Below are 23,791 nucleotides of genomic sequence, written 5' to 3'. Positions count from 1 at the left end.
GCTTGCTTCCGACTTCCTCCCTCGGTCCCACCCCCTCCCCGTTGCTAAGGCCTCTGTTGCTTGGTTACCGGGAGACCCTGGCAGTCAGCCTCGCTCCAACTCCGCCGTTCTAGCCGGAGCTGCCCTCTCTCTGGTGCGGCGGGGCGTCCCGAGCCCAGCGAGCGCGGGAGCAGGAGAGGCAAGGCCACCGCTTACAGTTCTTGAATACAGTTGCCGTATGAAAAAAGGCTCGAAATACTTTGTTGGCCCCAAAGCTGGGAGGTGAGTACTTCAAATTGAAAAACAATTCCAAGCAGAACTCCAACTCCAGTCCGTCTCCCAAATCCATTTCCCTCACCCAACAAAATTTACAGAACCGACCGACCTCCAGAAACAACTCCAGAGCGAAAATAAATAAATAAATAAAAAGTAAGTAACTTCCAGTTAGGTTAATATGTGTAACTGGAAAAGGCTAGTTACTAAGCATAGAGGACAGGCTGCCTATGGTCTCAAGCTGCTGAGGAGAATCGGTATCAGAATGTTAGCATTTTTTTCTGAGGTGAGGGGATTATGGACCACTTTTGTTTTCTTCTATTTTGCTGGTCTGTATTCCCAGCAATGAGTATGTATTACATCCATAGTAAAGTTTTTTTGTTTTTTGTTTTTTAACATGCTGAGAAAGACAGCAGTCCTGGGAGAAGATGAGTTTGGACCAGGATCAGAAGTGTTGTGATTCAGAAGTAGCTGCTCCTTGCATCTTATGACATCACTGTCACCTGTTTTAGGAGCAGAGTAGAGGGACAGAGGACAAATACACGATGGCAGGTATGGCTTCACCCTCGCCCCTGCCTGGGGAGTCAGAAGAAGGGGGTCAGATGGGGCTTGTGATGTGACAGCGCCCCTGCTCTCTGCTTCCTCCTGGCACTGGTCGTGCAGATGCTAGGGTACCACCGTTCCCGCTCACCTTTGGGCAGGTTACTTCTCTCCTCGTCCAACCATATCTACTCCAAGATGGCTGTGAGGATTAGGTGAAATAACATAGGTAAAGCATCTGGTGCATTCCACCCGCCTCTCTCTTTCTCTTCTAGTAAGCTCTTCACCCGTCCTGTTCTTGTCACAAATGTTTCCTCTCAGACGAAACCTAAAGAATTGGCTGGTGTGACTATGCCGGGGAGGGTTAATTTTATGTGTCAACCTGACTGGGCCAAGTGATGCTTGGAGAGCTTGTAAACATTATTTTGGGGGAGCGTCTCTGAGGGTGTTTCTGGAAGAGATTGGCATTTGAAGTGGGAGAATGAGTAGAGCAGATAACTCCCATCAATGCAGGTGGGCGTGGTCCGATCCACTGGGGTCCTGAATAGAACAAAAAAGGCAGAGGAGAGGTGAATTTGCTCTCGTTTTGAGCTGGGGCATCCATCCTTTCCTGCCCCCCGGACATTGGCGCTCTTGATCCTCAGGCCTTTGGACCAGCTTTCCTGAGTCTTCAGCTTGCAGACAGCAAATCATGGGACTTCTTGGCCTCCATAATCATGTGAGTCAATTCCTACAATTCCTATGATATCTATGTTATATAAATATCTATACAAATATGAATATATCTAAAATATATTTTAAATTAAAAAAATAGTATATATAATGTATAGTGATATATTACTATTTATTGTATGGCGTATAATATAAAAATATTTTTAAATCTACATAAATATAATACATAGTATAAATATAAATTATATTTAAACATACTTGTATTATAACATAAGTATAAATATAATATATATATATATGTAAATACTATTGGTTCTGTTTCTCTGGAGAACCTTACTATAAAAACCATAAACTGGGCTTTATTCAACTGCCATGGTAAGAGCCATGCTGCTAAGGGGCTTTTGCATTAGGAACATGTTGCCACCACCTCCTTGAGCTGGAAGATGCAAACAAAACTTGACCAAGTTCTCATAAAACTGTGTGCACTTGCTGTCCAGTTTGCTTGGAGTGCAAAATTCTTCTGTGTGACATTCTATCTTATATTTATGAGGTCATTTATTGTGTGCCTCCCCAGTGGATTGTAAGCTCATTTGATTTCCTCACCACTGTACTCCTGGTGCCTGGAACAGTGCCTGTCTCAAAGGAAGCACTCAATTTATAATTGTTTGATGAAGGAATGAATGAATGCTAATAGCTAACACTCATTAGGCAGTTACTATGGGCCAGACACTGTTCTAAGTGCTTTTACGTTCTCAATGCATATTCAGTTGTTGCCATGAACCCAGGCCACTATTATTATCGGCCCCATTTCATAGGTATGCTAAGTAACTTGCCCATGTTCTGACTTGGTATAAGAGGCAGAACTGGATCTCACCAAGATGGTGTGATTCTATAGCCCAAGCTCTTAGCCACTCTGGTGGTGGCTGGTGTGGTTGCTGGACCAGCTGCGGCAGCATCTCCTGGAAACTTGTTAGAAATGCTCATTATTCTTCCCCCCACCCCAAAACCACTGAATCTGAAACTCCAGGGGTGGGCCCAGCTCTCCGTGTTGTAACAAGCCCTCTAGGGGATTCTGATGCGCTCAAGCTTGAAAACCACCGCCTTATATTCTACTGCTTCTTAGTCTTGGAGCTCCTCAGGACTTCACTTTCTAAGAAAAAGAATGGGTACTCAAATGAGTTTTCTGGAAAAACAAAGGTGTCCTAGTAAATGTCATTTGTGTGTGGTTTTGCTTCTGTCTGTTTTGCTATTAACTGAAGGTATAGTCCTTTAGGCAACTTAATTAATATCTCTTTGGACCTCAGTATTGGCATTCGTAAAATGGGTGGGGCTGAACTAGAGAGAGGGTTAATATTAAAAGCACCAGAGGATTTTTTAAAATTCCAGTGCCAGAAGTCCAGTCAGACCAATTAAATGTGGCCGGGGGGTGTGACCCGGCAGTTGGCATTATAAAAGGTTCTCAGTTGATTCTGATATTCAGGCAGAGTTGAACTACTGCCCTAGGCTAAGCCAATCACAACAAACCTAGTCCCCTGATTGGCTTAAAGGGTGAGCCTGTGATCCAGTTCTGCCCAATGAGATGTTAAGAGAGAATAGTGGTGGAGGGAAGGGGCATCTGGGAAACTTTTCTCATTACTTTGCCGATTTTTGCACTAGGTGATCTTTAGCTTTTCTCCCAGTGACAAAACTCTATCACTTTAAAGAGAGAGAGGGAGAGAAGACCTGAGTTCCAAGCTCACATGTCTTGTAAGTAGCCTGAAGTTAATATATAAAGGAAGAGGGTTGGGTGTACACTACGCCCTGCCTCAAGGGGGCAGAGCTTATAGATGAAAGATTTAAGCAGAAGAGGATTGTAGCAATGAAATACTGGATAGCTCACAGTCAGAATTCTGGAGACCCCCGCTTGGAAAATGGAACAGAGACAGGCTGTGGAACTGAAACCATGGTCAAAATTACTCCACGGAACGAAACTAGTAAGAAAACTGTTTTTGCTGCCGACTTTCAGAGGCTACTGCCCGCCCACCCCACCCCAAGCTGACCCTACAAACTGGATGTTGCTTTAACCATTTCTACTGTCAGAAAGAATTTATTTCTCTCCTGTACTAGAGTTTTCCTAAAGCTAGTGCCACATTAAAAACCTGGGGAGGGACTTTCCTGGGGGTCCAGCGGTTAAGACTCCGCGCTTCCGCTACAGGGGGCGCGGGTCCGATCCCTGGTCTAGGAACTAAGATCCTGCATGTCGCGTGGTACAGCCAAAAAATTAAAAAATAATAATAATAAAATAAAAAAATAAAAATAAAAACCTGGGGAGACATGCCTAATTGGCCAGGCCTGGGTCACATGCTAGTAAGTACCAGGTATATAGCTTGAGTAGTGGGAAGTGACATCTGCCTGCCACCAAGACTTGTGAACTGTTGACATCCCTGAATACAGGAGAGGGATTGCAGCCATAAGGGTCACAACTGGTCACCACGCCAGCACTCAGCCATGAGGGACAGCGACCAAATGGTGCCAGCTCTTCTGATTTTTCAAGAGAAACCAGAAACTTGGATTTGTATGTGAAATTCTCGTATGTTAAACATTGACAACTAATTAAAAAAAAAAAAATCTGCTGGCCAAGCAAGAACACCATCAGAGTACTTGTGACTTTTGATTTCTCAAGGACAGATGATCAGGCAAAAGGTATAGCGATTCCTTCTTACGCTGTGCCTAGATTTTAGACCTTCTGGGGGATTAAGGCAAATCAAGCTGCTCTCTCCATGTGAATTGTGACATTGAAGAGCACAGGCGCACACTTTTCTTATATAATCAGAACCGGATTTGGAAATGCTTTAATAAAATATCAGGTCCTGGAGATGGCAGGATCAGAGTTTGCAAACAAAATTAACAACAAAAGGCATTTGCTCTTAAAATTGGATTAGGGAAAGGGAACCCTGAATTTTATTATTCTCAGCTTTGGAACAAACTTGGCCTTGGACACAGCACTTACTGCCTTAGTTTATTTTTAAGACTTGTTCTTATGAGAGAATGGGATTCAGGCTATCTTTGGAAGAGGCTGGCAGAAGAAAATCAAACTGGGTCTTTCTCCTGAACATGTTTATACTGGTGAAATCATGTTTAAATGAAGAGCTAGGACTTGAAGGAGGGAAAAATCTCAAAGGGCAATTTGAAGAGTGTGTATAAGGGGAAGGGCCATCTTCTTTGGTGACCATGGCAAGATCATTGACTGACAAGGAATTTAAGCCCTCAGGTCTTTTGGGGCTACTTGTCCCCTACAACTAGTTTCTCTTGTCAGAAGTCCAGAAATGCCCTACATTGGAACTTAGGGAAATTCATTCAGCATCCCCTAAACATTTGTTGATCGAATAACTAATGAAATGGCTATTTAAAGATTCCTGAATTTGATTCTCTTTGAGATTGAAAGGGTAACTTATATGAATTTGCTCCATGCCACTTGCGCTCAAAATTTTCAGTTTTTCTACATTAAATATATCTGGTTCAAGGTCCTCTACTGCTCCTTCCACAGGCCAAGGCAGTTCAGAAATTCAATCTATTGGGGGTTGGGAGTTGGGTTCCTTCCCTTCTGTAGGGTCATTCAAGAAGTCTAAGAGGTTGTGGGGAAACAGGCCAGAACATTTGGGGAAGGGCTCTTAGTCTTCAGTTCTTTACATAGTCTGTTGGAATAGACGCTCTTCGTACAGACTGGATGATCCCTTTGAAGATGGACAGTTCTGTTGATAATAGTGTCCTTTCCCTCAGCGTACAACTCAGCCACCCAGAACTTTTGTCATTCCTCCCAATGCCACAGAGCATGAAGTTTAGACTTTCCTGTGCCCCTCCTTCGAAGTCCTCCCACCTCCTCCCCCTTACCCACTGCTGCTCCAAGTGAGGCCCCAGGACCCATAGTATGGGCATTACCAGGGAGCTTGTTAGAAATGCAGAGTCTCTGGACCCACTCCAGACCTCCTGAATCAGACTTCCATTATAACAAGTTCTCCGGGCAGTTTGTGTGCACATCGCAGTTGATAAGCTGGATCGCGTAATCTGTCTCTCTCCCGCCATCTCGCTCCCCACTGCTGCTCTGCGTCCCGAGCGTGGAGCTTCACGGAGCCTGACCACTCCCCTCTCACACGCACTCCCACCCCTGCCCCTCTAAGGGCCTGGAAGCTTGAGAATCCACTCAAGTCCCTAAGATCCTAGGCATCCTAGCTCCCTTGAGCAAGGCAAGCCCAGCACCCCAGGACTCTAAGACTTAATTGCTTGGGGGAAAAAAAATCCCCCTTAGCCATTTGTGATGAGTCTAGAGTAGAAAATAAGTCCAGTTTATTCTTAATCATATTATTCTGTCACATTAATAATAGGCCCTCCAGGCTGGTAAAATTTTAAAAATATTTCTTCTTCTGGAATCCTTCCTAATTCTCCCTACTTGGAGTTCAGCGTCATTGCCTTGGGCTAGAATCTCCGGGGTCATTGGGATTTAAAAAGAGAAAAGGGTGTCAATAAAGAGGTGATGGAAGTGTAGTTACACTGGCCTGGCTCTGTTCGGCATTGGTCCAGCCGTGAACCATACTGCCTTTGGGTTTGTGAGACTGAAAAGGCAGAGGCAAAAAAGCAGCTGGATGTGTACCTGTCATTAAGATCTGTGTGCTGAACAAGGGGACTGTTGACTACCCACTCCCATCATAGTAGGGACCCTGGGGGATGTAAGGAAGTGAGAAATAGACCTTAATATTGGCAAAAGACCACAGATTCAATTCGAGGACGAATAGTAATAAGAAAATGCAAATTACTGTCATTATTTACATTGCATGGCAGAGTTACACACACTTTATTATACAGTGCATGCTACACAGAGAACTGCTATTTATAGATATTTCATCCCATTCCTCCAATCCCCCTAAACTCACTCAAAGTATTTGGCCCAAGTTCAATGGCAATGTGATTTAAAAAAAAAGTGTATTTAAAATCAATGTAATGTTGAAAAGTACAGCAAGAGAGTAGTACTGAACACTGAAGAGCCAAGGCTGCCGCAGGTCAGTCTGGAGGAGGATTTTTAAACCTGAAAATATTTTAAGTGTTTCAAAGATATAGATGGTTAAAAAATATATATATATATATATATTTTAACAATTTATCTTTTTATTATGAATTTTTTTTAACATTTTCATTTTCAACCAGTGGCTTTTGTACTAGTTTAGACAATGCCTTAGAGTCTTTTTTTTTTTTTTTTTTTTGGCTGTGCTGGGTCTTAGTTGCGGCCTATGGGCTTCTTCAAAATATATTTTTAAAAATTCTTTTGACTTGGAGAAAGTGTGTTTTTTAAAAAGGGAGGCACCTTAGAATTAAATCTTGTTCTAAACTGAAGAGACTTGGCAGATGTGCAAGAAATTAAAATATCTGGCATGTTCATGAATATGAGGACTGGACAATTGTATCTTGAAAAAGTCTTGAAATTTAAAGGTCATTTAAAGTACAGATTTAAAAAAAATTTTACAAAAGCAAATTTCTTACTTAAAGGGGTATCTAATTAAATTTTCCTGAGTCTCATGGAAGTAGATTATTTTATACCCTCTGCTTTAATTTTTTTTCACAATTTAATTTAAGGGGTATTGAATAAAGAGAACATATTCAATATGTCATATTTTGGCAAATGTCAACCAGAACTGGCTTGTTAAATACGGGTTATCTTCAACTTGTGCCAATTAATTAATTAAAAATGTTTTCTTAATGCTAAATTCAAATAAGTTCTTGGTTTTGATACAACTTCTGATTTTCTTCTGTTGCTCAGGTGATTTGAAATTATAATTGAGAATAAATTTTGCAAAATTAACACATAAAAGGGCATCATTGGAAATGTTTTCCACTGCATAATTCCAACTGCCGTGGAAGTGGTTGGCGTATTTGGATAGTCACGAAACTTAATTCCATACGTACATATTTCAAAATTATCCATCTGCTTAACACCAGGAAGGGTTGCAGTGGTAAGATCTTGGTGTACCCGACTGTGGAGAACTCGGTGTGGTAAAATTTGCAAAATCAAAATCGTTGTTTCTTAAAAACAATTAGTGGGATTAGAAAGTTCTTCCAAGCCTACAATATGGTACATCAGAACAAGAAAACAAGATAATTTATTCATGTCTCCCCATACTCCTAAGTGACCACCAGGGAGAAGACACACACAGAGGTAAGGAACTAAAGGTAATCACCCACGGGAATTTCCCCCGTCCAGTAGCTAGGACTCTGCGCTTCCACTGCAGGGGGCATGGGTTCCATCTGGAGCATGGCATGGCTCAGCCAAAAAAAAAAAAGGAAAAATAAATAAATAAAAAAGGACTTTGGAAATTATTCTGAGATGGGAAAATGTAGTAAGTCAAGCCATATAGAATTGCTGTTTAGAAAATAAACAAGCAAATAAATAAGTAAAGGTAATCCCCCAGATCCTAAGGAGGAGTTGAATTTAACTTAAGCTTTGTTGTTAATCAAGTGAGATTGTGCCTTCTCACTTGAAACTGTTAAGTGCTGAATAATGACGGTGATATTTAAACGCAGCCCTAAGTGTATTTATATTAGGAAAATACCTTGACATCTTTAGTCTAAGTATTATGAACTATACTAATACTAGTTATTAAGTTATCCTAAACTGTCGTTAATAAACTTCCCCCTTTGATTTGTAGCAACTTTATAAACAGAATGGGTGCTATGTATTTAGTTGGGTAAAGCAACTGTTGTAGATTGCCTGCAAAGATGGCTGCCAACAATTCCTCCTGTCGCTGTGGATGGGGGCCTCTTCCCCTCTCAAGAGGTGGAATCTATTTCTTCACTCCTTGGAGGCTGGCCTTTGACTTGCTTTGACCAATGGAATGTGGCAGAATCTGGTGGAAATACTATTCTGGAACTTCCCAGCTGAGGCCTGGAAGGTTCCACTTTAACCAGCGTGGGACACCATCTGCCATGTCTAGAAGTCCAGGCTATCCTGCTGGAGAAAGAGGCCAAGGCAGGGGAGTCCGGGAACTCAGGTGACAGCCAGGAGGCCCCGTGCACACTAGGAAGTCCAGCCAGCCCCACAAGGAAGGAGGCCCAGCCGCGCAGTCCCCAGTCGTTCAAGCCGTTCCAGCTGAAGCACCAGCCCTGTGAGTGAGGCCAGCGTGGGTCCTCCAGCCCCACATGAATGCACCCCAGCCGGCACCGCATGGGACACAGATGAACTGCCCCTCTGAGCCCTGACAGAGTTCCTGACCCACAGACTCAGGAACAAATTAAACGATTGTTATTTTAAGCTATTGCGTTTAGGTGTGGTCTGTCATGCAGCAATAGATAACTGCTACAGTGACAATTCTCCAAATCCTTAAAATTGGGATTTACCAACTCTTAAAACTTTCTTGGAGGCTGAGAAGAAAAGCCAGGTAGAATATTCATTAACCAAAGCTGACATAACTAAGAGAATTTTTTTTTCTTTCTTTCTTTTTTTTTTTTTGACCGCAACCCGCGGCTTGCAGGATCTTAGTTCCCTGACCGGGGATCAAACCTGCACCCCCTGCATTGGAAGGGTGGAGTCTTAACCACTGGACTGCCAGGGAATTCCCTAAGAGAATTTTTAAAAGTCCTTTTGAAAAAACTTTGTGACTGTGCTCATAAACTATTTCAGTGGCTGATGTTTCTGTCATGGAGAGTGACTTATTTATAAGTTAGCTAACGTGTAACCTTGACTAGAGCAATGACAAAAGTAGTCACTTTAATACTTATCTAATTCTTACTTGGTATTATGTTAAGGAGAAGTTCCAAGTAAGCTATGAGTGAGGATGAACAGTATTACAAATACCGCTACAGCATCCCTAGGCTGCAAATATTATCTGTATAAAGTACACAGTATACTTGTATAGCAATAGAATGTTTATATGCATATATTCCTAGATCTAAGACCAAAAGTAATTTATCTAGGCCTAAAATAAGTTTGAAGCAAGTTAGAATTTTCGTTCAAATTGTAGATGTGACTTGCATTACTAGTACTGAATTTTTAAAAACTTAGCTACCTAGTGTTACCAAGTTTGCCAGTCTTTTGACAACAGTTTTTATGGAAACATTGCTAGCAGTTTTGTCGACCTCAAGATTTTTTTTATCTGCAAGACTGGGTTAGATTTTTTTTTTTTTAAAGAAGAGCATTTAAATGAGTAGGTGACATATAGATTAAATACTAACTATATTTGGTGCCTGTTCACTAGGAAATTACAAAAAAAAAGATAGGCTAGGAGCTGAAAAAGAGCCAATAATAAGAGCCAAATACTAAGGGAAAAAAAGAATGGTTTATACTGAGAAATTATTAGCATAAGGCATCTTGTTCTGTAATGTAACTTGTAAATGTAAGAGAACAGGAGAGAGGTGGTAAATATACAGAAAATAAGAGGAGAACAAAGTGACTTAAAAAAATAGACTCATGCATACAGAATGAGGGAAAGATCTGAAAACTAGTCCACTGGGTTTCCATTTTGGGCAATATTCTGGACTAGATAATCTAAAAACTTTCCCACATTTGATAGTCAACTAGAAATACCGGAGAAAATAGAGATAATCTTCTGGAGTCAGAAAAAGAGGGTATGAAATCCAGAGTAGCAGGAGGAGGTCTTTGATTTCTAAAGGTGCCAAAGGAAAGAGGGGGGAGTTCCCTGGCAGTCCAGTGGTTAGGACTCTGCACTCTCACTGCAGAGGACCCAGGTTCAATCCCTGGTTGGGGAACTAAGGTCCCACAAGACGTGCGGCATGGCCAAAAAAAAAAAAAGAAAAAAACCAAAAACCAACCAACCAACCAAACAAACCAAAGGACAGAGGGGACAAAGTTTGGGGGGAATTGGAACTGTGGCCTCCACACAAACAAGGACCCTCAAAGAGCTCCACTCTTACGGAAGGGAGTGGGGTTCTAGAAAAATCTGCCCAGCCAGCATAGGGTGATAACTCGGATGTTTATCTCTCCTTAGGTGGGCCTGGGTGGGCAAGAAATGCCCCCTCTGAATTTGTCACAGTACGACTGTACTCACATAGGTTTGGGTTTTAATTTACACTGTGGGGAACCGCCAAGTGAAGAAAGTAGCTAAACACAAGCTCTGGAAGGACAAACCTTCAGCCTTGACATACAGAATTCCCACAAATAAAGATCAACTCGTTTGAAATTACAAAACACACAAGGAAACAATTCACCATGAGCAAGAGACAAAAGAAACAATAAACAGCAAGATAAGTTGCCAATCGCTTCAGATAATTATATTTTTAAAGACTCCGTTAAAATAAATTGGATCACATCTATTTGTACAGCACAGGGAAATATAGCCATTATTTGGTAATAAGTTTAACTGGAGTATAATCTGTAAAAATATTGAATCACTGTGTTGTATAGCTGAAACTAATATTGTAAATCAATTATATTTCAATAAAAATTAATTAGTAAAATAAAACTGACTAATTTTAAAATAAAATTAAAAAAATAAATTGGATCACAGTGATTAAAGCCATAAATAAACGAATAAAAACCACGAGAAGAGAACGACTCTTAAAATAGATAAGGTACTTTTAAAAAAGAAAGTAGGATGCCTGTATTTTGGTAAGCGATCTTTCTCTTTTTTTATCACTGTCAGTGGAACCAAATATTCAACATGAGACTGTACCTACGCATTTGTGTATTAACTAGGAGCAGTAAAATTTCCCCATGAGTCATTCATTGTCACCCTTTCAGCAAACATTTATTGACACCTGCAGTGGGCCACCAACTGTGCTATGCCTTGGGGGTACAGCAGGTAAAGGAGAAAGACCCTCAAGTGGATGAGAGAGAAGGGCAGGCAACACAGACACTGAGTAAGTTAATTACTAGTGTGATGCACGCCCCCAGGGTGAAAGAAAGTAAAGGGAGACCCAGGCTGGGAGGAGCCAGGAAGGACCCTGCGGAAGTGATGTTTCAGCAGAAACTGAAGAATGAGTAAAATTTACCCGGATTCCAGACAGGCTTGTGCAGTGGAGAGTCTGCAAGAAGACCACTAAGGCGGAATGAAGAAAGCCCATGGGGGTGTGGAATGTGTGTGTAGACCGTCAGCACTCAAGGCTGATTCTGGACGAGGCGCCAGCTTCTGAAAATCTTCATGCTAGGCCAGGCAGTTGGGATTTGGATTTATGCTGCAGGGCCTTGGGGAAATTTGGGAGAGGAGAGATCATCAAACTTATGTTTTGGAAAGATCATTCTGGGGACGAGGTGCCCCATGGTTTAGTAAAAGGTAGAGCTGTCATTCCTCAAGGTTGTTGTAACCAGGACTTGAGCTGCAAAAGGAAGTTCCTATCCTGCAAGTTTGGGGACGGGGGGAACACTTGAAACAATTTTGATGAGCACCAATAGGGAAATGAAACAGTTAAGAGGAAGTGAGCTTGGCAATGTATCTATTGTGCCTTCCTAAATGGAAAAACAAGCATAAGAATAATCTGCAGACCATGCTCCCATTTTTTTAAAAAGGGAAACAAAACCTAAAACTGCCCCTGTACTGTGTGCATAGTGAAAATATGTATTAACGTGAAAAATAGTCTGAAAGAGCTACCAGCCTCCTCTTCTGGTGTTTCTGGTTTCTATCCTCGATAGTTGGGGGAAAACAATAACAATGATATCTCCTTTTTTCACATTCACCGCTAATTGTCTAAAGAGATGAAAAGAGAGAAAAACTTAAAATTACTCCTAGGTCACTATCATGATCCCCTCACTGGAAAGTGAGCTCCCCGGAAGTAAACCACGTGTTCTATTTATCTTTGAATTTCTCCAGTGGGCAGCACATAGATGCCCAATAAAAGTGTATCAGAGGGCTTCCCTGGTGGGACAGTGGTTAAGAATCTGCCTGCCAATGCAGGGGACACGGGTTCGAGCCCTGGTCCGGGAAGATCCCACATGCTGTGGAGCAACTAAGCCTGTGCGCCGCAACTACTGAGCCTGTGCTCTAGAGCCCGCGAGCCACAACTGCTGAGCCCATGTGCCACAACTACTGAAGCCCGTGTGCCTAGAGCCTGTGCTCTGCAACAAGAGAAGCCACCGCAATGAGAAGCCCGTGCACTGCAACGAAGAGTAGCCCCCGCTCGCCGCAACTAGAGAAAGCCCGCGCACAGCAACAAAGAACCAAAGCAGCCAAAAGTAAATAAATAAATTTATTTAAAAAAGAAGTGTATCAGGGACTTCCCTGGTGGTCCAGTGGTGAAGACTCCATGCTTCCACTGCAGGGGGTGCAGGTTCGGTCCCTGGTTGTGGAACTAAGATCCCGCATGCCGCGAGGTGTGGCCAAAACACAAAAACAAACTAAAAAAAAAGTGTATTGGATGCAAGAAGGAGAATATGGGAATTGGGAATGCCCTAAAAGTTATGAGGAAACCAGCAAGAGATGACTTTTTTGGGAATTAAATTCAACAAATATTTATTGAGCCCTTGTCGTGTGCCACCCTGAGCTGGCACGTAGGGTGAGGAGAGGCAGTTGTGTTTAGCAGCCTAAAGACCTAAATTAGCAACAAGCAAAGAAGGATTAGAGAGACATGGTCAAGGGCACCAGCTTTGGAGTCAGGCAGACCCGGATTTGAATAAGGAGTCTTCCACTCACCGGCTGTTTGACCAGAGGTGAATAGCTCAATCTTTTTGGGCCTCTCGCTCATCTGCAAAATAAGGATTGTAAAAATAGTGCCTGCCTCAGAGAACTGTTGAGAGAAATAAATGAGATATTCGTGTCAGGCACTTACCACAGTGCTTGGGATAGAGTAAGCTCTCCATCCACGCGAGGTGTTATTGTAGACAAATGTAGGCATCAAGTTCATTGTATCTGTTTGGTGTTAATCTCACCAGCTACTCTAGAATATCCGTCTCTTTGGTGACTTTGGTAGGCAGGATAATGGCCCCCCAGAGATGTCCACTTCCTAATCCCCGGAACCTGTGACTATGTTACCTGACATGGCAAGCGGGACTTCACAGATATGATTAAGTTAAGGATCTTGCGATGCGGAGATTATTCTAGATTATCCCAGTGGGCCCAGTGTAATCACAAGAGTCCTTATAAGTGAGAGAGGGAGGCAGAGGATTTAGAGAAAGATGTGACAATGGAAGCAGAGGTCAGAGTGATGTGATTGCTGGCCGGGGGCCACAAGCCAAGAATTGTGAGCAGTCTTTAGCAGGCAGAAAAGTCAAAGAAATGTATTCTCCTCTAGAGCCTCCAGAAGGAACAAAACCCTGCCAACACCTTCACTAGCTCAGCAAGGTATTTTTGAACTTGCAGTCTTCTGAACTGTAAGATAATAAATTTGTGTTGTTTTTAGCCACTATGTTCGTGCTAATTTGTTATAGCAGCCATAGCAGACTCATACGGTAAGGATGGGCCCTGGAGATGGTCCAGACCCTATTCAAGGAAGGACTTGCTGTCCAGCTGCTGGTAGCATGACCTGGAGACAGACTCTGCTGTCAGCTTCTTTGTGCTCAGCCTCAGCTACAGAGAGCCGCCTCCTCCAAGTTCATGTCCTTTCTGGGGGAGCTCACACGTAGTAATTGAGGAAGGCTGGGATGAGAGAAACTGTCCTTGAGGAGTGAGGTTAGAACAGTATTTTTGGGCATGCAGAGACTTGAAAAAAATTACCTCCCATTTACCCTCTTTTAGTAAGCTTTTGGAAATGTGTTCCAACAAAATGATAGAGTAAAGTGAGAACGAGAAGGACAAGACTCCAGGGAAGGGGAGATTTTAAATGGGCGAAAATAAAGGGAATTCCAAGGACAATGGCAAAGAGATGATTCAAAATGACAGCTGTGTAGCAGGCCCCAAAGAGCAACTTGTCCAGATTGGAGCAAGAAAACAGACTCTGGGAGGCGGTCTCTGGGAAATAGATGAAACTGATTCTTTGAATGTAGAGAACATTTTGTTGATAGGCCTATGGCAGAGATGTCAGAGCACTTGGAGAATTACTTAGAAACAATAGTAAGAAAACCAGAGACATAAAAAAACCAAGTTAGTTATTAATTCTAGGAAAAGCAAAGGGTCGTGTAGGAAAGGAGCCATAGCCATAGTGCATGTACTTGGTTTGGCAGTAAACAGTATTTATGTGGTTGTAATAAAAACCTAACGTAAACATTTTCCACCCTCAAAGTGCTATGTAATGATGTTGGAGAGATAGGAGGGTAATGGGGAGTGATGTTCGTGTGGGAGAAATGAGCCAATAAACATTCTAAACTTGATAAATCAAGAAATGTCACTATAAGTTTCTCATTTAGAAGGGTGGTAGTAAGTACCAGGGGAAAAGATATGAGGGTTGAAGGTGGTTGCCTTTAACGAACAGGACCTGAAAGGTGAGATGGGGAAGGGTAGGATAGAGGGGTCTTTTAAATTAAGTGCCTTTCAAGTGTATTATTTCATTTTTTTCTTTGGTTTTTTTTTGGCTGCGCCGCGTGGCCAATGGGATCTTAATTCCCCGACCAGGGATCGAACCCGCGCCCCCTGTAGTGGAAGCGCCGATTCTTAACCACTGGACCACCAGGGAAGACCCGCAACTATATTATTTTGAATAAATCATTTAATACTTTGAAGAAGTGATGTGTACTATAATATATTTGACTACAGTAATAAGTAAGTGAATGATATTTTGAAATGTAAAAAATTAATTAATACTTGCTTTGGTGCACTTTTAGGAACGATTAGAATTGTCTCATGAAACTGAAGGCTTGGCAAAGTATTCTCAGCATAGGGGTCAAGCACATAGACTTTGGTTTTTTTGTTGTTTTTTAAAATTTTTATGGGAGTGTAGTTGATTTACAATGTTGTGTTAGTTTCTACTGTACAGCAAAGTGAATCAGTTATACATATAAATATGTCCACTCTTTTTTAGATCCTTTTCCCATATAGGTTATTACAGAGTACTGAGTAGAGTTCCCTGTGCTGTACAGTAGGTCCTTATTAGTTATCTATTTTATATATAATAGTGTGTATATGTCAATCCCAGTCTCCCAGTTTATTCCTCCCCCCTCTATTTCCCCCTGGTAACCATAAGTTTGTTTTCTACATCTGAAGTACATAGACTTTGGAGTCTGACAGTCACTTTTTAGCCTCAGCTCTGCCAGGTGCTGTGTGACCTTGGACAAATCACTTAACTTCTCTGAGCCTTGGTTTTTCTTGGCTACAGAATGGGGATATCAATAATACCCAAGTCACAGGAATGATTTGAGAATTAAATGAGACAAAAATAAGAACAATAATAACTAAGGAACTGTGCTAACCACTTTATACATGTTATCTCATTGAATCTTTATGACTTGCAAAATTTGTGAAGGGCATCATATCACAACGTCTAATTGTATAATTATTTTTTAAATTAATTAATTAATTAATTAATTTTACTTTTTATTTTTTTGGCTGCATTGGGCCTTCATTGCTGCACGTGGACTTTCTCTAGTTGTGGTGAGCAGGGGCTACTCTTCACTGCGATGCGCGGGCTTCTCATTGTGGTGGTTCCTCTTATTGCAGAGCATGGGCTCTGGGCGCGCAGGCTTCAGTAGTTGTGGCGCACAGGCTCAGTAGTTGTGGCAGGCAGGCAGGCTCTAGAGCACAGGCTCAGTAGTTGTGGCACATGGGCTTAGTTGCTCCTTGGCATGTGGGATCTTCCCAAACCAGGGCTCGAACCTGTGTCCCCTGCATTGGCAGGCAGATTCTTAACCACTGTGCCAGCAGGGAAGCCCAAATTGTATAATTATTAATTGTTTAATGTTAGCAGTTTTCTGTTAGTATTTCAATGGGAATGAAGATGAATAGGAGATACAAAATGAAAAAAAGATAAACTCAGTAGCATTCTGCTTATTTTGAGACCAGATTTGCACTGTCCTCTGTCCTCCCATTACCCATAGTCTTGAACATGAAATAAAAAGAAAAATGTCCCCAGGGCATCAAAGTTCTGTTCAAAAGTGACACCTTTTTGGTTTAGCACTGCATTCTTTTTTTAAATTGTGGTAAAATATACTTAACGTAAAGTTTACCATTTTAACTGTCAGTGCACAGTCCAGTGACATAAGTACATTCGCATTGTCGTGCAACCATCACCACCATCCATCTCCAGAACTTTTCATCTTCCCAAAATGAACCTCTGTACCCATTAAACAATAACTCCCCATTGCCCCTTCTCGCAGCCCCTGGTAACCATTATTCTACTTCTGTCTCTATGAATTTGACTCTTCTAGGTAATCAACATAAGTGCAATCGTACAATAGTTGTCCTTTCATGTCTGGCTTATTTCACTGAGTATAATGTCTCCAAGGTTCACCCATGTTGTAGTATGTATCAGAATTTCATTCTTTTTTTAAGGCTGAATAATGTTCCACTGTGTGACTAGACCACATTTTGTTTATCCATTCATCCACTGATGGACATTTGGGTTGTTTCTACCTTTTGACCACAGTGAATGATGCTGCTATGAACATTCATGTGCAAATATCTGTTTGAGTCCCTACTTTCAATTCTTTTGAGTATGTGCTCAAAGTGCAATTCCTGGATCATATGGTAATTCTATGTTTGATTTTATGAGGACCCGTCATACTGTTTTTCACAGTGGCTGTATCACTTTATACTCCCACTAGCAGCGCACCAGGGCTCCAACTTCTCCACATCCTCACCAACACTTGTTTTGCACATACATTCTTGTGCCTGTACGGAAGAGATTCTGTTGTATAGATTTTTAGAAATGGAATTGCTGGGTCAAATGCATATGCCCTCCAGAAGGTTGTACCAATTTACACTGCCACCATTAGTGCATAGAAGTTCTTATTTGCCATTTCCTCACCCACCTTAGATAATATTGTACTTAATATTTGCTATGCGGATGGACAAAAAATAGCTCAGTGCTTAAATTTGTATTTTTCTGATTGCTATGGGAGTATCTTTTTGCATTGTTATTGGCTACCCATGTAATTTCGCTATGGTTTAATCAGTTTTCTATTGGTGGACACTGAGCTTGGTTACCAGCCCACTGCGTATGTGAAATGGCCAAAGAGGAGTGTGAGTTTGGGAAGCTATTAGAAATGCGTCCAAAGACAATAAAATGACTACAGAGACATTCAGAATGATAACCCTGAATCATCAAGTAGTTACGCGGGATTTAGGAAGTAGAAAAGTGTTTTACAAATAGTTCTATCAAAAGTGGTTTAAAATATGAAGGCTTGGTAATTTTTGAAAGCTACCATTTACTGAACATCAACCACGTGTCACCCTCTTTGTTAGGGGCTTTTCATACATCATTATGTCATCATGGCTCGAACAGGCATCCTCTCATTTTACAGTTGTGGAGACGGACTCTGGAGGTGTGCCCAAGGTCACAAAGCATAGTAGGTGAGTGGGTAGTGGATACCAACCCAAATCTATCTGTCGCCCTTGAGAGTGACATCTGAAGTGGGTCCTGGAACCTTGTGGAGATAGAAGTGTGGACTGCCCGGACCATGACTCCCAGTGTCTTGAATATCCTGGGGCTTTTTGTTTTTGTTTTTGTTTTGTTCTTTTGTGAGTGTGTGTGCAAATCCAGAGTCAGTAAACTTTCAGACAAAGACCTGATTGCAGTTCTGCACAAAGTGTGCGCCGTGACTTCACTAGGAAGGGACTTAAGGGGCTGCTTAGATACAATATATGTATATATTTTAAAAGTGTAATGGAGATCACTGTTTTATTTTTTTAATAAGTTTATTTATTTTTGGCTGCGTTGGGTCTTCGTTGCTGCGAGCAGTCTTTCTCTAGTTGCGGCAAGCAGGCTTCTCATTGCGGTGGCTTCTCTTGTTGCAGAGCACGGGCTCTAGGTGTGCGGGCTTCAGTAGTTGTGGCACATGGGCTTCAGTAGTTGTGGCTCGCGGGCTGTAGAGCGCAGGCTTAGTAGTTGTGGCGCACGGGCTTACTTGCTCTGCAGCTTGTGGGCTCTTCCCGGACCAGGGCTCAAACCCATGTCCCCTGAATTGGCAGGCAGATTCTTAACCACTGCACCACCAGGGAAGTCCTAGATACAATATTAAATGGCACTGAATCCCCCAACGAGGAAGTTATTCCCCTCTCATTCCCTTGCAATCATTTCATGAAGGAGAAGGTCTCCATGTGGTGCTAGAAAGACTGTAACACCTCTCCAACCCTTGCCGATTTTTTTTTTTTTTAAAAAGATGCTGCTGCAAATTCAGAGCTTCAGCAGGTAACAGTGTCTAGGTAGAATTTAATAACATTATTTTTAAAATTATATTTACTTTTATAGTTATCATCTAATTATGCAAGATACCTATTTTTTTCATTCACTCGAATGAAATAAATTTCCCTTTTAAAATAAATTCACAGGCTTCCGATTAAATTGATTTTTAAAAATCAATTTAAAAAAATAATAAAATAAATTCACTTTTGTAAAAACCATGAGTCACTTTATATAAAACTATAAGCATATGCTGTGTCAGATTGTAAAATAATTGGGCAAAAATTGTGCATAAAGATAATATTCAAATGAAGTTTTGGAGACACTACTCTAGTGGATCCGTAACAGCAGTATCTGGGCTTCACGGGTATCGTTATTTGTCAAGTCTGTTCATGCTTTTCTAGCTTTAGGGTACATCACGGCCCCATGGGATGCTTGTTAAAATGCAGATCCCCAGGACTTTAACCCCAGAGAGCCTCAGTAAGTCCCAGGTGGGATCTGAGATATTGCAATTTTTTTTTTTTTGGCCGTGCTGCACGGCTTGCAGGATCTCAGTTCCCCAACCAGGGATTGAACCCTGGCCACGGCAGTGAAAGCCCGGAATCCTAACCACTAGGCCACCAGGGAACTCTCTGGGATTTTGCAATTCTGATGTAACTGGTCAGCCTGGGGCACTTGTAGAAATTCTGAACTGGATCTTCCAATTTTAGCCCAATACAGATTTAAAAAAAAAAAAAAATGGGTTTGTGACAGTGCTACATGTGTGTAAACCTGCCATGCTACAAAAATGCTTTTGCCTTTGTGCTACTGTTGTGTTTCCAGGGGCAGAAGCAGTTATTACTAATGTTCAGGCAGCGTTCTAAGCACTTTACACAAGTTGAGTCACTGAATCCTCAGTGCCACCCCAGGAGGCAGACTATTATTACTCTTATTTTACAGGTGAGGAAGCCCAGATCCAGAGAGCTGAAATCCCTTGAATAAGGTCACAGGGCCAGGAGGTGGCAGGGCTGGGATTTGAACCTGGCCATCCGGCTCCAGGTCAGTATTTTTCCCTGTAGGAGCCTCTTACCTCTCCTGGACCCCAGCTCTACTTGTGATGATAAAGGATCATCACCTCCTTCAACTCGACATCTTCTTGTCATCCTATCAGGAAATCAGACTTTTTATTTAAAATCAGAAATATATTGATATTTGGATTGAATAAATAAACAAATCAATGACTAGGTGAATGTCCCAGGATTGAGGACGATTCACCTTCTAGCTCATTTGAAACCGGGGACCGGGTCTGTCTTTAAAAACTAAAAGCCAACATTTGTACTTCTTTTGATGAAAAAAAAAAATGTTCTCAATTTACCAAGAAAACTAAACTGGTACCGATTTATCTGATTCTATGCACAAAAAGCACAAGACAGGGGAAAACCTGTGATCTGTCCCACTCAACATTTCTAATTTTCTCCTCCATTTCTTCAGAGAAAAGGAAAGTCCAAAAATCGCAGACGAGACTTGTAAAGGACCTTCAGTTCCATTTTTCTGACTTGGGTACAAAATGAGGCTCAATAAACTCCAGGTCTATACCTTTCAGAAGGCAATCAAATTTTGGATGACTTGAGGCTCATCCAGGATGACGTGGGCAATTTTGTTCCCTCACCACATGCATTTCTTTTTTCTTTTTCTTTTTTTTCCCCCAAGTCACAGATGGGTGCTGGAAGCTGAGCCAACACTGGGCCACCAGGCAAGTTGCAGACAGCTGTGGTGGGGTGTGAAGAGGAGGCATGTTCTGCTTTTATCGGCCAGACAGACGGCCCACGTGTGAACTGGAGGCGGTGGTGGGCTTCATCTCTGACCCGGGCACAACTGACCTCAGCAAAGGTCTGGTACCAAGGTAGGTAGCGTGCCTTGAATATGCACAGACTATGGAACAGGTTTTGTTTTTCCTGCCAGCAGATGCTTTTTTGCACCGTTGAATTGCTCTGGTGGAAGAGAGCTTACAAGCAGGAGCACATGGAAAATGCATGGCCAGGATGTTAGCAATTGCGTCACAGTTGCACTTTGCAAAGGGGTGATCACTTTGAACAGTGCACACACATTCACATGACAAACCATTAAGACTCCGGCCCGGGGAAACAGCATGTGTTCTTTATCAGATGGCTTCCTTAGGCCCAAGCACACTGTGGACTGGAGCCCTTCACACCCATTAAACAAACGTGCGGTTAATGTCTTGATTTTATGAGGCGCTTTAGATGTCCTTTTGATAATGGAGCAGTGGACTCCCCTCCAAAACAAAATAGATGATTTGCTCATGTGTTTCCAGCTGAGGAGAGCTTGTGTCTGTAGGGGTAGATATCAAGAACAACAAAAGACATGTTAGTAACAGCTACAGAGATTTTCAACTTGTGTGCAGTTTGCTCTGTGACATCTGAGGCCAAAAAAGGGTGATTCTCTAAAAGGCAGCTGTAAAGCGGTAATTCTCAATTTTGGCTGCATATTAGAATTAGCTGGGGAGCTTTAAAAAATCCCAATGCCCAAGTTGCGCCCCAGACCAAAGAAGTCAGAATCTCTTGGGGGTGGGTAGGACCCAGGCATCAATACTTTAAAAAGTTTCCTGGGTGATTCCCACGTGCAGCAAAGGTTCTGAATCACTGCTTGACCTTTTCAAAAGTCATATAGCATTTTGGGGGAAATGATAATCCACTGATATCTCATTTACAAGGGGATGAAAATGGAAGTCACCATGTAGTGTGCCTGATTTCCAGACTTGATCATCTGCCTCTTTTCTAATTGTTTTGTGCAAGTATTGGAAAGCCTATGCCTAGGGCCTCTGTGGGCCAGGCAGGTACTGCACAGGAGGGAAGGAGCCCAGGTGAAGGTTGGGGGCAAGGGGACTGAAGGGGAATGGAAGGCCTCAGCCTCAGAGTAAAGCAGCCCCTCCGCCCTCCTCCTGACGTTGCCAGGGGCAGATGCAGTCTCAGTGGGGCCAGGCTTTCGAATTTTTCCGAATAAATTGCTCATCAATTTTTTAATGCGAAATATCCCCTTTTAGATCTGTTTGCCACAAATTCAAATTTTAAAACTCCCTGAAGCCAAATGAAACTCACTGCAGGCCAAATTTGGCCCAGTGGGCTGGCTTTTAGTTCACCTAGTTTATATACCTTTTGGGGATTCTTCTTCTTTTTTTAATTGCAGTAAAATATACTTAACGTAAAGTTTACCATTTCAGTCATTTTAAAGTGTACAATTCAGTGGCATTAAGTGCCTTCATGGTGTTGTACAACCATCAGCTCTATCTAGTTCTAGAACCTTTTCATTACCCCAAACAGAAACCCCATACTTTTAAACACTCACTCCCCATTCTCCCCTCCCCCAGCCCCTGGCAACCACTAATCTGCTTTGTGTCTCTCTGGATTTGCCTATTCTGGGTATTCCATGTAAGTGGAATCATACAGATGTGACCTTCTGTGGCCGGCTTCCTTCCCTCAGCGTAGCGTTTTCAAGTTCATCCATGTTGTAGCATGCTTCCGTGCTCCACTCCTTTTTATGGGTGAATAAGATTCCATTGTGTGGATAGGCCACATTTTGTTTATCTGCGCTTTAGATGATGGATAGTTAGGTTGTTTCCACCTTTTGGCTCTTGTGAATAGTGCTGCTCTGAACATCTGTGTGCAAGTTTTGTTTCAACACAGGGAGCAGTCTTCCATAACAACATATGCTCCCATAGCACTGATCCCAACTCTAAGCACACTGTAGGTGCTCATGAATTGGGAACTTCACTCTAGGGTCCCAGTTTGCTTTGGACAGTCACGGTTTAGGCACTGAAGTCCCCACATCCCAGGAAATCCCTCAGTCCCCAGTAAATGAGGGTGGTTGGTCTTCCTATAGAGGCTGCTGAAGCCAATCAGTAGAGGAAGGACTGACAGGGCTTCTCTCACTCACCAGCATGAGCCTTCTCAAGGCCAGGCCAGATGGTTTAGTATTTCGATTGTGACTTTAAAAATCATCATGACAAGTACATGTTTCTTGCAGTTGTCTGTAATCACCATTGATTTCAGGCCTCTGTGCTTTGGCACAAGCCGGTACCTCTGTGTGCACCTGGAGGATTCCCATTCCTTCTTTTATTTATTTATTAAAAGATTTTTTTCGTATTGGAGTATAGTTGATTTACAATGTTGTCTTAGTTTCTGGTGGTCAGCAAAGTGATTCAGTTATACATATATATATATATTATGTATGTATTCTTTTTCATATTCTTTTCCATTATGGTTGATTACAAGATACTGAATATGCTCTACAGTAGGACCTTGTTTTTTATCCATTCTGTATATAAGTTTGCATCTGCTAATCCCCACCTCCCAATCCATCCTTCCCCTGTCCCCTCTCCCCGCTGGCAACCACAAGTCTGTTCTCTATGTCTGTGTGTCTGTTTCTGTTTCGTAGATAAGTTCATTTGTATCATAGTTTAGGTTCTACATATAAGTGATATCATATGGTATTTGTCTTTCTCATTCTGACTTACTTCTCTTATGAAGTATGATAATCTCTAGGTCCATCCACATAGCTGCAAATGGCCCATTTCTTCTTTAGTCTCAGCCTCAGAATCTCTACCTCAACAGAGCCTTCCCAGAGTCTCCCCCCTTTCCCTTGCAGGGGTCTAAAGCGCTCACCTCCTTTTTTCCCAGAGCATATTATAATTACAGGATTTGTTTGCACGGGTCTCCCCACTAGTCTGTGACTTTCTCAAGGAGGGTGGAATGTTGCTGATGCTTTTGTCTGGCCAAATATACCCTCTCTTCTTCTGATAATAGCATTCCTCTTTCCCTTTGGGGGACCAGCCCTCCCCTAATCTCATACCACGTGGTTTGGGTAGAGTTGATGCCACTTCCTACAACCCAGGCCTGGCCCGTCCTCACATTCCACCCCCTTGGCCAAGGTGACTGGCTTGGGAATAGGTGGCCCAAACCAGGTTAGTGCACATTCACTCCTGCAACTTATGTTGAAACTAGCTGGAACTAAGTTGCAATGAGTTAGAACTTCTTTGGAACGAAGGAGAAAGGGACTCTTTTTCTCACGGAGTTGCTAAGCTCTCTGTTACCATCTTTGTCACCTCCTGGGGAAAAGCCACCTAAAAACGAAGCCAACACAGAAGAAAGCA

The 23,791-nt window shown here is 42.2% G+C and overlaps 1 protein-coding gene across 15 annotated transcripts in view; it reads left to right on the top strand.

Annotated features, from left to right (window-relative positions):
• Positions 1-83: 83 nt before the first annotated feature.
• KSR2 (kinase suppressor of ras 2) overlaps positions 84-23,791 on the top strand; it is a gene marked incomplete at its 3' end in the record, with an annotated part of 442,928 nt that continues 419,220 nt past the window's right edge. For 5 of the 15 annotated variants that reach the window (XM_082355701.1, XM_082355702.1, XM_082355698.1 and 2 more), the window contains exons 1-3: positions 84-1,510; positions 19,585-19,683; positions 20,335-20,527. Of the gene's footprint in view, positions 1,511-16,020; positions 17,817-19,584; positions 19,684-20,334; positions 20,528-23,791 lie in introns of those variants that run through there. The other 10 variants (XM_082355710.1, XM_082355709.1, XM_082355707.1 and 7 more) reach the window with 10 other exon arrangements.

The sequence above is a fragment of the Balaenoptera borealis genome (genome assembly GCF_965194805.1).
Source record: "Balaenoptera borealis genome assembly, chromosome: 14".
Lineage (NCBI taxonomy): Eukaryota > Metazoa > Chordata > Mammalia > Artiodactyla > Balaenopteridae > Balaenoptera > Balaenoptera borealis.
Note: the sequence above shows the minus strand (reverse complement) of the source record. Positions and strands in the feature narration are given on the sequence as shown.